Source organism: Schistocerca americana, chromosome 5 (assembly GCF_021461395.2).
Source record: "Schistocerca americana isolate TAMUIC-IGC-003095 chromosome 5, iqSchAmer2.1, whole genome shotgun sequence".
In the NCBI taxonomy this organism is placed as follows: Eukaryota; Metazoa; Arthropoda; class Insecta; order Orthoptera; family Acrididae; genus Schistocerca; species Schistocerca americana.
In genome coordinates this window covers 683,489,444-683,510,627 of record NC_060123.1, presented here as the reverse complement: position 1 = coordinate 683,510,627, position 21,184 = coordinate 683,489,444, and positions in this window count along the sequence as shown.

Below are 21,184 nucleotides of genomic sequence, written 5' to 3'. Positions count from 1 at the left end.
GCACATCACAGGCAATACATGAGATTAATGTCCTCTTGATGGTGCCTGCTGGTAATTAATTACATAAAACTATATGTTTCCTGATTGAGAAGACAATTAGCACTTTTACAAACTATTTTGCACAAATTATAAAATACAGATTGCGGAACGCAGCAAGTCCGCGTCCACCTTTCATGGAATGGAAACAGTAAAAGGTGAAGCGGTTTCAGTACTCACAGTTATTACGTAGTTTTCCTGTTTGTGTTCACGGTCGCGCAGTACTGACGAACGGCTCTTACGGAGATTTTGTAAGTAATTCCAAGCAATATTGTCTTGTAAAAACAGAAGTATTTTTATATTATTAATCGATACGTCTACATAGAGATTTACATGCACTGCGCAGGAGCGGCAAAGGTAAAGAATATAGATTCTGTCGCTGCTATGCGACGGTTCATTTCTTTTACATTAAAATTGATAACTTCAGGCCATCAGGCGTTTATTATTGAGCGTATACCAATGTTTGTGAGGCGAAAATTACCAGTATTACAACATGTAGTTGTGTTTTCCCCGGTAGGACTGCACGTACCAGCAGCACACTCCAGCCTGTCACACAGCTCACAGTGTACGTGCGAGGCTCGAAGAGCGTCAGAATAGGATTACCGTACTCCCTCGGCCACGACGGCGGAAATAAGCTCATAACGTCTATAGCAGCTGTTGAACATCATGTGTCGTTGCAAAATCACTTCCACTACAAAATGTTCTTTCAGATTGCCGAAAAGATTGGAATCGCATGGTACTGGACTATATGGCGGATCAACACCACTTACGTCAGTGCTGCCTTTGTCAAATTTCCGCCACCATTCCAAAATAGTTGGAGGCAGTTTTCTTCACAAGACCGTCCCGCGTACTTCGGAGTAAGACGGACCATTTGACTCACAGACTGTGATGCATCTGTTACCAGTATCGCAGTAGAAATGTGTCTGCCGGAAACCGAATGTTGCGCAGTGGTCTTAGCGTAGAACTTCATGTAAAACTTACGCATTCATCACACGGTCAAGCTGGTAACGTTGAAGTGGCGATCTGTGACATTTCTGACGTCACTTGCTGCTGATTCACGTTGAGGAACCATTTCGCCAGCAGAAGAATCACAAAAGAAGTTCTGCGATATTTTCACAACGTGCCACGTAAAGTAGAACCAATAGGAACAAGAATGCTCGCTAAGTCACAAGCTGATAGTGAGAGGCCGTACTGTACTTTTCGCTCTCGGTTAAAGCCCATAGAATGTGGGTTTTATGTTATACATTACACCCTGCGAGTACATATTATTTCTGAGCACCAGCACGTTGAATTTCTCGACAACGAATGGTTTTTGGTACCATCCGCTGTAATAAAATGACGGGAAACGTCATATTGCTGGTTATAGAATTTTCGTATTTACTTATTTTCACGTTATAATTTGCACGTAATGAAAGCAAGACGTTTTAAAGCAACGGCAAGTTGCATATTCGTGAAAAATATGTAGTTTTTGTTAGTATTTGTCATAATGTTAACGTACAACATTTATGCTGTTGAAGCTTCTGTGCGGACCTTCCGGGTAGCGTACTTAGTACAGGCGTCACGATATGGACGATGGGCAGAATGGCAGAGGGTTCGCATCGCGCTGTATCTATATTTTTTCGCCTTCGCGCTTTCTAAAAGGCTGCGCGGGTTCCTTACAAATTTCACAGAAATAATATATCTAATATTTAATGTTATGTAAATATACGTGCACTCTCAGTCAGGAGTGAGTTTTCTCGATTTGGTGAACTTTTATAAGCTAAATTCCTTAGCAACTGGACATGTATCTCTAATTTTGTCTTGTTTTAAGGGACGATCAGAAAGTTTAGGTTCGAAGGCCGTACAGTGCAGTATCGGTAAGGCACTGAGGCAAACTCGCGGTAAGCACTGAGGCAATCGTTCCACCGACGCAAAAGATTGAAAACACCCTTTAGGTAAAAGACATGTCCTGTTGCGCAAACAAGTCCGTAACTGGCGGCCGCAAATCCTTGTGCGACAGGAATTCTTGACCCTTCAAGGATTTTTCTGAGGGACCGAAGGCGTGATATTCGGGTGGGGAGAGATGGGAGCTACTGGTCGGGTGATCGAATGCCTCCCACTACAGCTTCCCAGTCGAGACTGACCTCAGAGATCAACCGGCGTCCTGCCTCAAATCGCGACCAACGAGGAATTTGGCGCACGGTGGTTTTTATTGATCGACGTGCAGTCCCATACATATTCTTCAATTTCCGGTAGGCATCTATCGCTGTTTGTCCTTCGACAGCCAAGAAGACAATAACTGCACGTTGGGCCTGATTCAACGCATTTTGTAATGACGTCGCCATAGTTCACGTTTCCACATTTGCCGCACACAAATTGGAAAGACACGAATGCTACACTAATCTCTTGTATACATGTCGGTGGTTATATACCCGCATCGCTGTAGTGTCCGTTGCAAATACGATGCAGCAACGCCCTGAAAATAAAACATTTTGGCCGCTCTTATGCATATTGACTGATACTGAAATTTTAATTTGTGTATACCAGAAACAGACGAACAAGAGTAGCATATCGACAAGAGAAGAAATATGCGGTAATAGAGATAACGTAAAAATTTTACAGGTGGTTATTTTCCAGAACAAGCTGTATGGGTTGCCAGACAAATAACGTTGATGTCTTTGTTACCAACTTCGCCAAATTTGAACCTACACTACTGGCCATTAAAATTGCTACACCAGGAAAAAATGCAGATAAGAAACAGTTATTCATTGGATGAATATATTGTACTAGAACTGACATGTGATTACATTTTCACACAATTTGGGTGCATAGATCCTGAGAAATCAGTATCCAGAACAACCACCTCTGGTCCTAATAACGGCCTTGATACTCCTGGGCATTGAGTCAAACAGAGCTTGGATGGCGTGTACAGGTACTGCTGCCCATGCAGCTTCAACACGGTACCACAGTTCTTCAAGAGTAGTGACTGGTGTATTGTGACGATCCAGTTGCTCGGACGCCATTCACCAGACGTTTTCAATTGGTGAGAGATCTGGAGAATGTGCTGGCCAGGGCACCAGTCGAACATTTTCTGTATCCAGAGAGGCCCGTACAGGACCTGCAACATGCGGTCGTGCATTATCCTGCTGAAATGTAGGGTCTAGCAGGGATCGAATGAAGGGTAGAGCCACGGGTCGTAACAAATCTAAAATGTAACGTCCAATGTTCAAAGTGCCGTCAGAGCGGACAAGAGGTGACCGAGAATTGCAACCAATGGCACCCCATGCCATCACGCCGGGTTATACACCAGTATGGCAATGACGAATACAAGATTCAGATGTGCGTTCACCGCGATGTCGCCAAACATGGATGCGGCTATCATGATGCTGTAAACAGAACCTGGATTCATCCGAAAAAATGACGTTTTGCCATTCGTGCACCCAGGTTCGTCGTTGACTACACAATGGCAGGCGCTGTCGTCGAACTGTTCGTGAAGATGGTTGTTGTCTTGCAAACGTCCCCATCTGTTGCCTCAGGGATCGAGACGTGGCTGCACGATCCGTTACAGCCATGCGGATAAGATGCCTGTCATCTCGACTGCTAGTGATACGATGCCGTTGGGCTCCAGCACGGCGTTCCGTATTACCCTCCTGAAAACACCGATTCCATATTTTGCTAACAGTCATTGGATCTCGATCAACGCGAGCAACAATGTCACGATACGACAAACCGCAATCTCGATAGGCTACAATCCGACCTGTATCAAAGTCGGAAACGTGATGGACGCATTTCTCCCTCTCACACGAGGCATTACAACAACTTTTCACCAGGCAACGCCGGTCAACTCGTGTTTGTGTATGAGAAATCGGTTGGAAACTTTCCTCATGTCAGCACGTTGTAGATGTCGCCACCGGCGCCAACCTTGTGTGAATGCTCTGACAAGCTAATCACTTGCATTTCATAGCATCTTCTCCCTGTCGGTTAAATTTCGCGTCTGTAGCACGTCATCTTCGTGGTGTAGCGATTTTAATGGCCAGTAGTATACATACTAGATTCTCTCTTACTTAAGAAAAATAGTGTACCTATGCAACAAATGCAGTCAATAGTAAGTGAAAAAAACTTATTTTGTTATGTTTTTTAACTTCCACTGCCATGAATGTGAGTCCTAAATCCTTCCTGCTCATGCTGACAAAGATTTATGGATTTATTTTTTAAAGAATAGACAGTGGAAATTCAAATGCCCTGTGGTGCCTCTGATGCTCCAAGACGGCTCCGTTTGACGTCCTGCCCCCTTAAAGTCACTTACATGAGTAGACTTGCCCATTTGCTTCCTATATCATCGCCAGAATGATTACCCATTCGTTTCCGCTCCACTTATATACTTTCCCTACCACGTCACTCCCTCGCAACGTTGCCAGTCGGCATTTAATCTCGCAGTGGGCGCTGTCCATAATGTTTTGGATCTTCACTGTACAATGCTGTCCGCACCACCATCAGCCCACTGCGGATGAAGCAAGAACAGTTAAGCCGTTGGCACGCCCAACGATCTCCTTCATGCTGTTAGGAGACCGGGTATGTGGGTCACGGTGGTTTATATTACGGGAATGTCCGCTTAGGGAATCGCAGGAATTACCCTCATTTTTCAGGCCCGGATCTCCTAGCGGAACCATTACCCCGGGCGCAGGAGAACATTGGGACGGCGCGGGAGCAACCTTTTGCTGCCGTGCGGGATCAGCGGCCGCTGATTAGAATAACCTTTTTTTTTTTGTTACGCCCCCTCCTCTCTCGCTGCCCCGCGCGCTCCACCTGCCAGGTCGCGCGACGAGAATTAATCTTCATCGGTTCGCGCGGCGGCGCCACAATTAGGCCGACAAGCAGCGCGTTTCCATGGCCGATGTTTTTTTAATCAGCGGCGGCCGCTGCGGCCCTGCCCGCTCCCCCCTCCGCTCCGATTAGCCCCGCCGCAAACCGGCCGCTCCTGTCCTCGCCTCCGCCCCTGCACGCCGGAATATTTCAGCGCCTGCCACTGTGGGTCATGCACGACGGTCGCAAAAAGGCTATAACGGCATGCCGTTATCCCACACTGTTCGCCGTAAAACTTCTGTCTTGGTGCCATAGAGTCCTGTCACGGTCGCCATGTAGAGGTGTCATTTACCTACAATGATTACTGTAGAGTTTTCACTTAGAGCTACATCGGTAAGCTACACTGATGGGCCAAAACATTATGACCACCTATGCTGCTGAGACAGTTCAGGAAGAAATGGAGACTGTAGCGTGTTCGTCTATGCACGGGGAAGTCAGCGCTCGTGCAGTCGCACGTCGCACCGGCATTCCATACACTACTGTCTGGGTCGCACTTAGGCGTATCCTCAGATACTATCCGTACAAAATACATCGGCATCATGAACTGTTACCTGGCGATTTAGTGAAGCGGAGGGCATTTGCGGTGTGGGCGTTTCAAAAGATGGCTGAAGATGACGATTGGTTGAGTAACGTGTTGTGGACCGACGAAGCTCATTTCACGCTCCGAGGGTCTGTCAACGCCCACAACTGCAGAATTTGGGCTACCGAAAATCCTAGGACTGTCGTGGAAACTCCATTGCACGACGAGAAAGTCACGGTATGGGTTGGATTTACCACATCTACCGTTATCGAGCCTTTATTCTTCGAGGAAGTGCGTGATTCTGGTTTTGTAACTGCTACCGTGACGGGTAAGAGGTACGCCGATATGTTACAGAATCGCATCATCCCCAGCCTGGCTGATAAACACCTGCTGGAACGTACGATGTTTATGCAGGATGGAGCTCCACCCCATATTGCTACACAAGTGAAAGATCTCTTGCGTGCGTCGTTTGGTGATGATCGTATGCTCAACCGCCACTTTCGCCATGCTTGGCCTCCCAGGTCCCCAGACCTCAGTCCGTGCGATTATTAGCTTTGGGGTTACGGGAAGTCGCAAGTGTATCGTGATCAACCGACATCTCTAGGGATGCTGAAAGACAACATCCGATGCTAATGTCTCACCATAACTCCGGACATGCTTTACAGTGCTGTTCACAACATTATTCCTCGACTACAGCTATTGTTGAGAAATGATGGTGGACATATTGAGCATTTCCTGTAAAGAACATCATATTTGCTTTGTCTCACTTTGTTATGCTAATTATTGCTATTCTGATCAGATGAAGCGACATCTGTCGGACATTTTTTGAACTTTTGCATTTATTTATTTATTTATTTTTTGGGTCTAATAAAATCCCATGTCATTCCAAGCATGTGTGTCAATTTGTACCTCTGTATCTACATTATTCCGTGATTTATTCAGTTTTCAAATTTATACTGACTTTTTGATCACCCAGTATGTGGCATTATACTGCTGAAAGAGGACCTCACCGTTGGGGAAGACATCAAGCATGAATGGATGCACGTGGTTCGCAGCTGTCAGTGTATGTTCGATTACTACCAACGGTTACACGCAATCCCGAAAAGCCTTGAAGTTTCCATTGATCGACGATAGGCTCCCATGTACCCCCGCCCATTGCAGTCATTCCTTGCGATGTCGCTGGGTTAGCAAGTGAACACGTTGGGATGGTCTGCTGCAGAGCTCCATGTTCAACAATGTACTGTGAGCGGCCTTCTCGAAACACTTGTGCGTGCACAAGCATTGTGTTCTATCGTCAGAGACGCTAAAGATCGTCATCTGTCCTACTTTACACGGAGGACAAGCCCCTGGATCCCATGTTCTGCGATGAGTGGTCGAGGTCCAACCATGTGGTAGCTTCACTGTCCTACCTCTTCCTTTAGATGCTCACCACAGTAGCACGTGAACATTCGACTAGCTTCGCCGTTTTCGAGATACTCGTTCACTGGCTCTGCGTCATAATAATCTCCACTTTGTAAAAGTAGCTTAATGGATTTCCCCATTTGTAGCCATTATCTTCGCTAGCGTGATTCCCCGTCCATCTTTGCTCCGCTTACATGCTCCTATTACCGCGTCACGTGCCCGCAACGCCATCAGCCGGCGTCCAACGTCTTGCTGGGCAGTGGTCATAATGTCTTAGTTTGTCAGTATAATTTACGAGGTGTGGCTATAGGTAACTGAGATAACTGGAATACTGCAGTAGAACATTTTGTTTCAAAAACGTACATATTTAGTTACTGTCACCCTCAATATACGCACCTGCTCTATTCCTACAAGCTCCATGAGAATATTCCATTCACAGACTTCCAGCACCGTTGCTGCAAGTCTTGCTCTATCAGCTCCTTAATGACGCATGCCGTTATTTCTCTCACTGCTTCAGCGGACTGAAATCTTGTTCCTTTTAATGCAGATTTGGTGTGGGGTAATAGAAAAGTCACATAGTTGTAGATGAGGCGAATAAGGTAGGCATTCTAACACTGGGATGCCGTAATCCGCTAAAAACTGTTGCCTTCTGAAAAAAATTATCTACAAATGAAAATACTGAATATTCTTTTTTCAAAACGTCTCTCTTCGTGAAACGTGTACCGTACTTTAGATGTCTTGTACAGCTGCTGAGCTATACTTACTGTTGGTTGGCCCTGCGTTGCGCAAGTGAAGTAAAACTTTAATTTTAATGAAATACTGAATTTAAAATAATTAAAATGAAACTAATTAAATACCAAAATAAACTGATCGTGTGCTTAGTGGAAATTATTTAACTAAAACTCTATATTGAGATAAATTATGGGGTTCTAGGCGGTTCTAGGAGCCTCAGTCCGGATGCGCGCTGCTGCTACGGCCGCAGGTTTGAATCCTGCTTACGGCATGGATATGTGTAATGTCCTTAGGTTAGTTAGGTTTAAATAGTTCTAATTATAGGGGACTGATTACCTCAGATGTTAAGTCCCATAGTGATTAGAGCCATTTCAACCATCTGAGATACATTATGGAAGTTGCCTATCATCAAGTGCAGTGCCTCACTTAAAACATGCAGATAAATAAATTACTCCTCAACTCGGAAAAAATAAGTGTTGGGAGTAAATTAACCTACTTATTTAGCACAACACCTGAAAATTCTGACCACGCACTGTTCCCCTGCAAGAATGCAAAGTGAGTTCTGCCTTCAAATAAAAGTAGCTTGCCTCACGTTTTCTGTTTTGTGTGCTGATGATCTCTAAAGCAGGGAGGAATCAGCCGACGCAGCAGCTAAAGGAAAATAAACTGCTCACTAAAAAACTTGATTATGCTTCTCAGGAACAATTTCTGGTTTCGTGAGGCGTAAGGTACAATGAAAACACGATAAAGTATTCAAAACTTAACAAAGAATAGTGGAAGCGGATTTTACCTAAAAAACCGTTCTGCAAAAATTACACACTGATTACTGGTAAGAAAATCTGTACAAAATCGGAAGTAACTGACAATTACGATAATCTCCCTACAAAAATACAGACATGAAAAGAAAGAGACCAAATAACACTAAATATAAACTTTATTAGTTATCTGAGGGACAAAGTTTTCCCTCAGTTAATAGTTTAGCCAAACAAACATTTGATTCTGGCTTATGCGTTTGTTACCTTAAGGTTCAAAAGGCTCTGAGCACTATGGGACTTAACATCTTAGGTCATCAGTCCCCTAGAACTTAGAACTACTTAAACCTAACTAACCTAAGGACATCACACACATCCATGCCCGAAGCAGGATTCGAACCTGCGACCGTAGCGGTCGCGCGATTCCAGACTGAAGCGCCTAGAACCGCTCGGCCACTTCGTCCGGCTTACCTTAAGGAATTGCTCCAAAAATTTTCTCCGTCAATAGAATCAACTACATATGTTTAAGAACAAGTTTTCATCTATACAATAAAGTATTTCAGATAATTTCTCCCAGATTCACAAATATCAAATCACCTTCCCCAAAAACTCAGTTGCTCGCTATTGTGCATCAAATCAGAATGTCCCAGCGATTTATAACTGACTGGCAACCAAGCGAACCATTGATAAACACACAGTTAAGGATCTAATACACTACTCATGCAGCGCGCTCATACATCTTTGTCCCAGATCATCAAACGTGAACAGTGGCAGGAAATATGTGAAATCCTTACAAAACCGCTTGACAGATATTGTCTTGTCTTGGTGTGGAACCCTTGACTTGTTCGTTCACAGTTTAAGTAGTTTCTTTATTTTATCACTGACTTCAGCAAGAACCTCAAGGTAGCAATGTTAAGAGCCTGACCGTCAGGAACGCAGTGTAGATAAACAATTCCATGAATATGGAAAAAACAATCAATCTCGATTTGCTCCGCTTTCGGTGAATTTGGGCGCTTTGTATGCATGAACTGGCGCTCCGTTTCTGGATCATAAGTGAAAATCCAAACTTCGTTACATACTAACACTCTTTCCAAGAAATTAGGAACATTTTCAGTGGTACTCAAAGTGACACACAAAACATTTTCATGGAGTCCTTTTTGCTCGATCGTGATAATTATCGGGACCCGTTCGCACATATTTTTCTCATGTTAAATTGGTTACGTAAAATTTGCCTGACGCGTTCATTGTCAATGCCTACATATTTAGTATCGATCAAACTCTCAACCGACGGTCAGATCGAATCAGATTACCTATGTTTTCGGTATTTTTATCCGTTTTTAATATTGAAGTGCGTCCTGGGCGTGAGTCGTTTTCAACCTCTTCTCGGCCATCCTGGAAACTCTTGAACCACACAAAAACTGGCGTATGTGATGAACAGTCTTCGCCATACACTTCTTTTAGTAAAATGTAGGCTTCAGCAGTAATTTTTCCAAGTTTCATGTGAAACTTTACATCAATTCGTTGCTCTACACAAACGAAGGCCACGGCCAGACTGGTTTGCCTACGGACTCCAAAGATACTGCATTCGCCCGAGAAGGCTCCACGCTTCACAGTTATTGGTCGTTCATCTTCGGCACATGTTACGTGCTCTATGACAGCATCAGTCCTGTTATTTTATAGCTACACCTCGTATGCAGTGAAATTTGTTAATTGCACTCGCTGTGCCTATGTGTATGCTGATGGATTTATAACGTTCTGCAGCTTGTAAAGCTAATCTACGTTAATTACTTTAATTAATTATACGCAATGCACATACGTGTGGGATTTGCAATCAATAACTAATAAACCGATTAGGAGCGCCACTTTTTGGGAGTGTGTATAGGGTACATTATCGTAATTATGAACTTAAATTCTTCTCGTCATTGTCACATGTCTGCAGAAAAACTATGTGGAATTCGTTGTGTGGCAGCAGGTAACAAAGTGTTTAACGACAATGTCCTCCACGTGTACAACTACGTCCGTACTCCGTAAATGATGACCTTACGGTGTGTGCTGGCAAAGGGCGCTGCCGGTACCTCGTTCCCTGTCCCATCGCGAATGATATGTGGAATTAACGACTGAACTTAAAGCTTCGTATGAGCTCTAATTCCTCTGATATTCTGGTTGTGGTCTTTTAGCAAGGGTTCTTTTTTGTGGGAGTTCTCCGTGGAAACAGAGATAGATGGTTATCTTCCTTTCTGGGATGTCTTACAAGGGGAGGCCGCCAATTGTGAAATTCAGATTCGATCCATACTGCGCATAATAAAAGCTCATGGCCAGAGGTGTAATGTGCCAAAGCACCAAGATGCACTTCTCAGCCGTTGTCGAGAAAATCGACAGTTAAAAGAAACCGTTGCGGTGAAATACTCTCTACGATTAATAATTTTCTACAGCGTCGTGGCGCAGCGGTAAGCGCTCGGGTTCGTAATCCGAAGGTCGCCGCATCGGATCTCGCGCCATGCAACTTTTTTTTTAGTATTTGTTTTTTGTAATTCAAATGTATATATAAATACACACACACACACACACATTCCCGGCAAGCAGTTGCAACAATTATGCATATAATAAGTTGTTGAAAGTCATTTGTCGTGGAAAAACTGGCGACTTCGAACATCATTATGTTTTCCGCAAACAAAGTTGTATTTCACAAATGTTATTAATCGTCTTCATAATGATTACCACGTATAGTTAACGGAAGACGTAGAAACGATATTCCGAAACGAATCCGTATAGTGTAAGTGAAACGTTCGAATTAGAATAGAATTTTTAATCGAGTGAAACCGTGACATCAAATCCAGAGGTGACTGTATAAAAATCCAATCCATCGTCCACCACCAATTGTCTTCTCCGATTTTTGCCGATATTATACGATACGCGTGGTATCCTTCAAACCAGACGAACGATAGAACAATTTTTCAGAATGTCAATCAGGTGTGTTTCCCAACAGATAATTTAAAAAACAATTGTTCTTGTAAAAACGCATCGTTTATCAGATGTGCTCGATGTCGTGCTGTTTCCTGCTTTCCATGTTTCTGTGATAACTATCACTCTGGTTCGTGCGATACTCCAGCTACTTCTTGTCACTAACTGTTAATTATGTGCGAGTGTATACCGAACTTTTCAATAAATGGTATCCACTTGAATATTATTTGTGATATTGTGTTTTATTTCAAGTATTATTTTTCCACGACAACACGACAAACGACTTTCAGCAACTTGCAACTGATATATATATATATATATATATATATATATATATATATATATATATATATATATATATTACAAAAAAAATAATAAAAAAAGTTGCATGGCGTGGGATTCGATCCGGCGCCCTTCGGATTACAAACCCGAGCACTTACCGCTGCGCCACGACGCTCTAGGAAGTTATCAATCGTAGAGATAATTTCACCGAAAGGTTTCTTTTAACTGTCGATTTTCTTGACAGCGGCTGAGAAGTGCATCTTGGTTCTTTGCCACATTACACCTCTGGCCATGAGCTTTTATTATGCGCAGTATGAATTGAATCTGAATTTCACAATTGGCGGCCTCCCCTTGTTAGTTAGAGGAAAGAACGATAGTTCTCTGGGGCATTCAGTTTATCGCGTGCTTAAAACACCGGTACTCAGAGCTCACAGTGTCTCAGATCTAGATAGTTTGCCCTAAGAGATCGCCTACCTAAAGAGAGTGTTTAGAAACACTGGATATCCCACCCAGCAGACTAACCGGGCACTGTCAGCTAAAATCAAGAATGAGGGAGTGGATAGGGAGGAGAACACGCCGGCAAAGTCTTCAGCTTTTCCTCCTTAAGTGAGCAACATTTCGCTTAAATCAGCGAGAATCCTCAGTAAATTACAAGTGACAGTGATTTTGCGATCACCTTCTAATACTGCAAAGAGTGTGAACATTTTAGGACCGGTGAAGGACGACTTGCTACTGCGGAAGGCAAGAATGTACAAAATACCTTCTCAGAGTGGTCTGGCGCACATAGGACAGGCCCCACGCATTGTGAAAGAACACTTCACTGAGCATCAACGTTGCACTTACCTTTTGCAACCAAGCAAGCCCACTGTTGTTGAACACTTTGTTTCCACTGGATGTTCAATGGAGTATGATAAAACTATGATTCTGACCACAGCTTCATCTTTTTGGGAGTCCATTATTACAAAATCCGTGGAAATTCTCCTGGCGGAAAATCTGGTGAACCGTGATAGCGGCCACGAGTTGGAAGTGCATGGGACCCCACACACCTCCATGATCTGTTGTAGTCGAAGACGACAGAGTGCGGCAACGGGCGCGGCGAGCGGTTAAGAGGACATGTAGCTAGGTTCCGTGGTTCCACCAGCGAGGGCGCTGGCGCCGGTGAGTCCGGTACTCTGTCAGCCTGAATTTTGACGCATGCACGGAATACTCGCAGCGCGTTGTGTAGGGCGTAACGGAGCAAGTCTTCGACGGCTCATTTAATGACCTCTGGCAGGTGTCCAGTCGAAGTATCGTGCACTGAACTAAACGTCGACCGGCTACAAGCCCGAAATTTGTTTGAACATTCAATTTGACGGGAAAATTTAAAAATAATAAGTCTCTTTCGTTAAGTTTCTGTAATTACTACTAATATAGAAAGAACTTTTGCGTCATGGGTCTCAAGTTCCCTTTAAGCATCGTGATGATCCCATAAGTATAGTGCTTCTTGCTAATACGGAACTGGATTATATCAATGCCCAAGTTTTAAATCGCCCGCCGGAAGTTGGCGACGTCTTACTCCAGGAGGTTTTGTCCCAGTGTCTTGTTGTGTGGGTTACCATGGTCCACGCAAGACTGGTAGGAATGTAATATTGGAATCCGTTCAATGAAGATCGTAGTCAAACATAACATTCCTTCCCATCTTCAGGTCTGTGCTCATTGAATTCTTACCCTGAAACTGGTACACCTGCCACAACGTGGTATAAACTCGACTAACGCCTTAAGTAGTACTGGAGGGAACCGACACCGTGAATCGTTCAGTGCTGTCCATAAATCCGTAAGAGTACGAGGGGTTGGAGATCTCTTCAGAACAGCACATTGCAAGGCACCCCACACATGCTCAATAATGTTCATGTCTGGGGTGTTTAGTGGCCAGCGGAAGTGTTTAAACTCAGAAGAGTGTTGCTGGAGCCACTCTGTAACAACTCTGGACGTGTGGGGTATCGTGTTGTACTGCTAGAATTGCCCAAGTCCGTCGTAATGCACAATGGACATGAATGGATGCAGGTGATCTGACAAGATGCACGAATCACCTGTCAGATTCTTATCTAGACTTATCGGGGGTCCCATATCACTTCAACTGCACACGATCCACACCATTAGAGGGCCTTCACCAACTTGAACAGTCCCCTGTTGACATGCAGGGTCCATGGATTCATGAGGGCTGCGCGGGATTAGGTGAGCGGTCTAAGGCGCTGCAGTCATGGACTGTGCGGCTGGTCCCGGCGGAGGTTCAAGTCCTCCCTCGGGCAGGGTGTGTGTGTTTCTGCTTAGGATGATTTAGGTTAAGTAGTGTGTAAGCTTAGGGACTGATGACCTTAGCAGTTAAGTCCCATAAGGTTTCACACACATTTGAACATTTTTTTGATTCATGAGGTTGTGTCCGCACCCGTACACGTCCACCAGTTCGATACAATTTGAAACGAGTCTCATCCGACCAGGCAACATGTTTCCAGTCATCAACAGTCCAATGTCGGTGTTGATGACCCTAGGCGAGGTGTAAAACTTCGTGTCGTGGAGTCATCAAGGGTACACGAGTGGGCCTTCGGCTCCACAAGCCCATAACGACGATGTTTCGTTGAATGGTTCGCTCGATGACACTTGTTGATGACCCAGCAATTTGCGGAAGGGTTGCACTTCTGTCACGTTGAACAATTCTCTTCAGTCGTCGTTGGTCCCGTTCTTGCAGGATCTTTTTCCACAGCGACGTCGGAGGTTTGATGTTTTACCGGATTCAGAATATTCACGGTACACTCGTGAAATGGCCTAACGGGAAAATCCCCACTTCATCGTTACCTCGGAAATGCTGTGCCCCATCGTTCGTGCGCAGACTATAACACCACGTTGAGACTCACTTAAATCTTGATAACCTGCCAATGCAGTAGTAGTAACCGATCTAAAAACTGCGCCAGACATTTGTTGTCTTAAATAGGCGTTGCCAACCGAACGCCGTAGTGTGCCTGTTTAAAAATCTCCGTATTTGAATACGCATGCCTGAAACATTTTCTTTGGCGCTTCAGAGTATAAGGTTATGTGAGCAACGAAAATGACCACCTGAGATCTAATTGCCAGCCGCGGGTATTTGTATTGGAGTTGTCATTTGAACAGCGTCGACAGTTGACGTTGTCTGTTCTCTTTTCTACTGCTCACGAGGTTGGTCCCACGTCTTTACCGGATGAAATGGAACAATAGAGGGACACGCAGCATGCTACCTCCGACTTTCCGCCTTTATCCTGTCACAACGGTCCTGAAACTGTTGTTGCCAAACCGGAAGTGTACGTAGTGCAACATAAGAGACGTCGTAGGCAAAACGGTTATTTCCACTCGTCACTCACCCCTTCCTGAATAACTTTGTCGTTTGATGTATCTTTTAGTGCTGTCCTGGATTCCTGATGGGATCCAAGGTATGAAAACAGCTGAAGAGGTATGTAGTGTTACTGCAAGTATTCCTTCCGCAGTTTTAGCTCCTCTGGGAACCACTCAAGGGTGGAAAAGTCGTTGTTATTTCTGGTATTCGAATGATTTAACAGCAGCAAGTTGAGAAGCGCCTGAAACTACCTGTTCCCTTCACGTCACCCTTTTATGTGACGTCGGAACGAACTATTGTTGTTACTTCCGTGGTGGCGATTGGTGGGCTGTAAGTTAGACCTGTCGAACCAGAAGCTGTGATGCCCGAACCCTCTCCAGTGCGTCGATCTGAAATGCAAGGATCCCACGGAGTGGGATTTTGAGGCTCCTTGTTTGTCGCCTACTTTGGTTAGCGTTCAAGAACCGCCTATATCACAGACTCCAGTTTCTGTATTGCGTCGTAGTTGCTGTCAACAACACGTTCAACCAGAGCGAGTGACGGCTCGTTAAAAGAAGAGCATAAAGATTCCAGAGATGGGAGTTCAAGCCCCGAACCCTCTGACTCGTGACTGAACTCTGCAATGGCGTAATTAAGTTGGTTAGCAGATTTAATTTTGTTTCTTGCTGTTAAAGTATGCAGGCTTTTAAGTTTCTTTCTTTTAATGTCAATATGGTAGAGCCAAACGTTCGGTTCGCATCGTTGTGTTAAAAAATCTATGATGCCTATGCAGGTGTATTCCCACAAGAAGTTCAGTTCACTCGTTTTTCTCTTCCTAGTTTTTGCACTGTATTTAACGTGGCTCCTGAATGTTCCACAGGGACTAGCTTATGTTATAGGGGGGGCATTCCCTTTGAAGAGATTGAAGTTCTTGGTTATAGTAGAGGAACAGGATGTACTATTCTTCGTCTGACCTTGATTCTCCTTTATGCAACTTCTCGTACCGGAAGCACTTTGGACCGTTCCCGATTTTATATGGAAGAGGTGGTTTATTTGATACGGAAAAGTCCGCTGCGTCATTCGATATGTGGTGATTTGAAGTGTGTGTCACGTCCTGTAGATCAGTCTCAGTATTTTAATTTCAGTCGGGAATTGCAAGCTTTGGTTCGTTCCTTGAAACTGCAAAATGTTTTGGTCTGCAAATATCCCAGCCTTGTCAAATTTATTTATTTTGCTACTAATTCTATCAGTAGGCTTGGCAGTCTCTTTTTATCTGTTTGGATGCGTGGTAGGATTTTGGGTGTCGAGCTCATCCCCGCCAGCTTCAAGGACCACTCTTCCATGACTGTTTCTTTAAATCACACGCGATACTCGGCAAAACTGATCACCTTGTGTGCTGAATGTGGCGCTCTTGGACGATTTCTCTCAAGGTGATCCGGAAACCGTGAGACTGTAGTGCCTGTTCAGCTCCGCGATACTCCACAGTTTTTTTTAGTTTTTGGATCAACTGGCAAACCCGAGTCCCTGGCAAATGTCGATACGATTCTGCGCTGATAGAGCGCGGGAATTTCGGAGGACGTAATAATTTTATTACTTTTTCTTACGTTATCTTTATGAAAGTGCTCATCAGGTTGCCCTGTGGATTGTAGACGACAGGCGTGGAAGAATTAAGGATGCGATTCAAACCACATTACTTGGAACTGAGTCCTCAGTATCAACTTATTCGACATCAGACTCGTCGCCGGCGTGCGTGTATCACGTCTCCAGGACGGCAATGTTTTGACTGCACAGGAGAACATATTGTCTCTCTTGCTGACGATTTGTTTGTTGGACTCTTCATCGTAGATTTACACCTGCTCATAATGCTGCATCCTTAGATGCTTTTCAATGTGACGATGTCTATGACCTTATTGTCAGGTCGCCTTCTCGTAAGTCGCCGTTGTTGAATGATGTGCCACAGCAGTTTTAAGTGCGTTTCTGGCCTTTGTTGGATACTACCTTTACGTTGCTTTCGAACGGAAGTGTACAGAGGTCGATTTGGGTCCGAATCGTTTAAAGTTGCAAGAATTTTCCTAAAATTTCTGGTCAGGCAGCAACTGATAAACTTCGCCCGATTGCCTTGTTTTGCTTATAAGAGCGTGGCGATGGCGGTGCATAACCGGCTGTCTGCGTCGCTGGAGTAAGTTGTTGCTGACCGTCACAGTTGTATTCCTGGTCGTACTATTCTGACAACAGTGGCTGAAGTCATGATGTCGTATCGGTGGCTGCTGTTACTTCTGTGCACGGTGTTCTGGCGTTTTCCGTTTTTCGACAAGGAGTTCAACCAGGTCAGCCATGGTTTGGTGTCGCTGCTATTGAAAGCCGTTGGATTCACAACTGACGCGAGGGGTCTTGTTTAATTTCCTTACGGGTATCCAAGCTACGGTGGCTCTCAGTGGCCAACTGACACGCCCGATTAACATCCGTAGTAGTTTTTCTCAGTGAAGTCAAGTCACCTTTCAGAGTCGTTGTTTGCTCTGTCTCTTGAGGACCTTCTTCGAAATATCGACCCTCAGAAACCAGGACGGGCACTTGGGCGGGACGATCTCGGTGCGTGCGTACACAGATGACGTGACGATGTTGCACCGTTCTCCCGCTGAGATTCCACTGCTCAAGGCTTTGTTGGCTGGCTTTCGCCTTATATCTGGTGCCCGCATCAACGAAGACAAACGGCGATTCACGAAATTGATAATGCCATCATTTCGTGGGCGACGGTAGTCGGTAGACATAAGTCTTTCGGTGTCATAATTGACCTTCTCCATCCCAACTTAATTGGAAGGTGGAGAAGATACAAGGAGCAATCGTGGAACATGAACAGCGTACGCTGAACCTGCTTCAGAAAGTTCTGGTCCTGTGAGAGGTGTATTACGTCGCTCAGATCTTTCCCTTTCGCGTCATGATGGTTTTTTATGGAAGGCTCACATTTTTCGTTTACGATACCAGGTTTTTGCGGCTGCACGTGCCCTCGGCGGTTTGGGACATTTCGATTTTCAGTCGAAAGCGTCTGTGTTATTTGTTCAGCGCACTGTGTTGACTGCGTGTCTCACTCAATCCACACATTCACGGCCTCGGTTATTTTACTGTCTGCGAATGGGCAGCCTTCATCTGTGTGTTGATGTTGGTCGATTGAATTTCCAGTTAAAACACGTACGTGAATTTTATGTTGCTGTCAGTTATTTGAGGACTGATATTCTACAGAGGTAGCTTCCAACTACAAAATTTTTTAAAACGCATGGGAGAAGGATTGACTGATAGCGCGTACTGAAGGAGCACCGTCGCAAATTTCTTCGAAGACGGTGTGGCTTTTTATCTTAGAGTTGCTGTTATACTACAGCGGTGGCATCCGCGTGGCACACAACCTGTTACCCACCAATGAGCGCCTAATGTGTCACAGATCAGTGCAGACGCTGTCCCGCCATGGGCACGCTACAACACAGATTTACCTCTCATGGTCACGAAGCGAACTGGCGTTACTAACTTGATCCTCTGAGACTGCATTTTTGGATGATGTCCTGTTGCGTCGAGTCTTTGCGAGGGCAAAGTTAAGTACAGATATTTGTCTGTTGGGCCACTATGTCCATTACATTGTAGATGGAGGTGCGATATAGACGCACTCGCCTTCCGCCGACATATGTCCACTGTATACTGGAAGTGTTTGCACCTGCTACGGTACCGTGACTTACTTGCCAGTATGTTGAACCTGGTATTTCGGCGTTTCGGTTGAGCTAACCGGCCCTTGCGGTATTTTCTGTCGCAGTTCATTTTTTAAGATTTTGTATTTGTGGGATTCCACAGCCTCCAGATGCTTAATAAACGTCAACATGGTCCGTAGCAGGCTCTAGTGCGATTAGCTAATTTCGACTACGTGCCATTGTCAAGCACCTTTAAAACCAACATGGAAAAGCACTACTACATTGTCTGCATACTTAGCCATGTATAGAGATAAAAATTACTGCAGAAATTTCTTACAACTGCATGGTACCCATGGTAACTGACAGCAGCAGCATCAGCAGCAACATTTACCATGTGGTTGAAAGAAATTTGTGCAGTGATCTTTTATTTTAAAGTGAGGTGGGGAAAGTGTCATTTATATATAGCGATGCATGCAGACAATGTAGCGCTTTTCCATGCTGGTTTTACACGTGCGCGAGGGATAGCCGTGCGGTCTAGGGCGCCTTGTGACGGTTCGCGCGGCTCCCACCGTCGGAGGTTCCTGTTGTAAGTAGGCTGTGTTAGGTTTTCTTATTGGTAACGCCACGTAGCGCTCTGTATGAAAATCACTGGCTGTGCTGTGTGCAGTCTGTGGCTAGTTTGCATTCTTGTCTGCCATTGTAGTGTTGGGCAGCTGGATTCAAATAGCGCGTAGCGTTGCGCAGTTGGAGGTGAGCCGCCAGCAGTTGTGGATGTGGGCAGAGAGATGGCGGAGTTTTGAAATTTGCAAGACTGGATGTCATGAACTGCTTTATATGTTATGACTATTAAAGTAAATACGTTGTTTGTTCTCTATTAAAATCTTTCATTTGCTAACTATGCCTATCAGTAGTTATTGCCTTCCGCACTTTGAATCTTTTATTTAGCTGGCAGTAGTGGCGCTCGCTGTATTGCAGTAGTTCAAGTAACGAAGATTTTTGTGAGGTAAGTGATTTGTGAAAGGTATTGGTTAATGTTAGTCAGGGCCATTCTTTTGTAGGGATTATTGAAAGTCAGATTGCATTGCGCTAAAAAATATTTTATGTCAGTTTAAGCACAGTCATGTATAAATAGTTTTAAGGGGACGTTTCATATGTCGACCATTACATCTACATCTACATCTACATCTACATTGATACTCCGCAAGCCACCCAACGGTGTGTGGCGGAGGGCAGTTTACGTGCCACTGTCATTACCTCCGTTTCCTGTTCCAGTCGCGTATGGTTCGCGGGAAGAACGACTGTCTGAAAGCCTCCGTGCGCGCTCTAATCTCTCTAATTTTACATTCGTGATCTCCTCGGGAGGTATAAGTAGGGGGAAGCAATATATTCGATACCTCATCCAGAAGCGCACCCTCTCGAAACCTGGCGAGCAAGCTACACCGCGATGCAGAGCGCCTCTCTTGCAGAGTCTGCCACTTGAGTTTATTAAACATCTCCGAAACGCTATCACGGTTACCAAATAACCCTGTGACGAAACGCGCCGCTCTTCTTTGGATCTTCTGTATCTCCTCCGTCAGACCGATCTGGTACGGATCCCACACTGATGAGCAATACTCAAGTATAGGTCGAACGAGTGTTTTGTAAGCCACCTCCTTTGTTGATGGACTACATTTTCTAAGCACTCTCCCAATGAATCTCAACCTGGTACCCGCCTTACCAACAATTAATTTTATATGATCATTCCACTTCAAATCGTTCCGCACGCATACTCCCAGATATTTTACAGAAGTAACTGCTACCAGTGTTTGTTCCGCTATCATATAATCATACAATAAAGGATCCTTCTTTCTATGTATTCGCAATACATTACATTTGTCTATGTTAAGGGTCAGTTGCCACTCCCTGCACCAAGTGCCTATCCGCTGCAGATCTTCCTGCATTTCGCTACAATTTTCTAATGCTGCAACTTCTCTGTATACTACAGCATCATCCGCGAAAAGCCGCATGGAACTTCCGACACTATCTACTAAGTCATTTACATATATTGTGAAAAGCAATGGTCCCATAACACTCCCCTGTGGCACGCCAGGGGTTACTTTAACGTCTGTAGACGTCTCTCCATTGATAACAACATGCTGTGTTCTGTTTGCTAAAAACTCTTCAATCCAGCCACACAGCTGGTCTGATATTCCGTAGGCTCTTACTTTGTTTATCAGGCGACAGTGCGGAACTGTATCGAACGCCTTCCGGAAGTCAAGAAAAATAGCATCTACCTGGGAGCCTGTATCTAATATTTTCTGGGTCTCATGAACAAATAAGGCGAGTTGGGTCTCACACGATCGCTGTTTCCGGAATCCATGTTGATTCCTACATAGTAGATTCTGGGTTTCCAGAAATGACATGATACGCGAGCAAAAAACATGTTCTAAAATTCTACAAGAGATCGACGTAAGAGATATAGGTCTATAGTTTTACGCATCTGCTCGACGACCCTTCTTGAAGACTGGGACTATCTGTGCTCTTTTCCAATTATTTGGAACTCTCCGTTCCTCTAGAGACTTGCGGTACACGGCTGTTAGAAGGGGGGCAAGTTCTTTCGCGTACTCTGTGTAGAATCGAATTGGTATCCCGTCAGGTCCAGTGGACTTTCCTCTATTGAGTGATT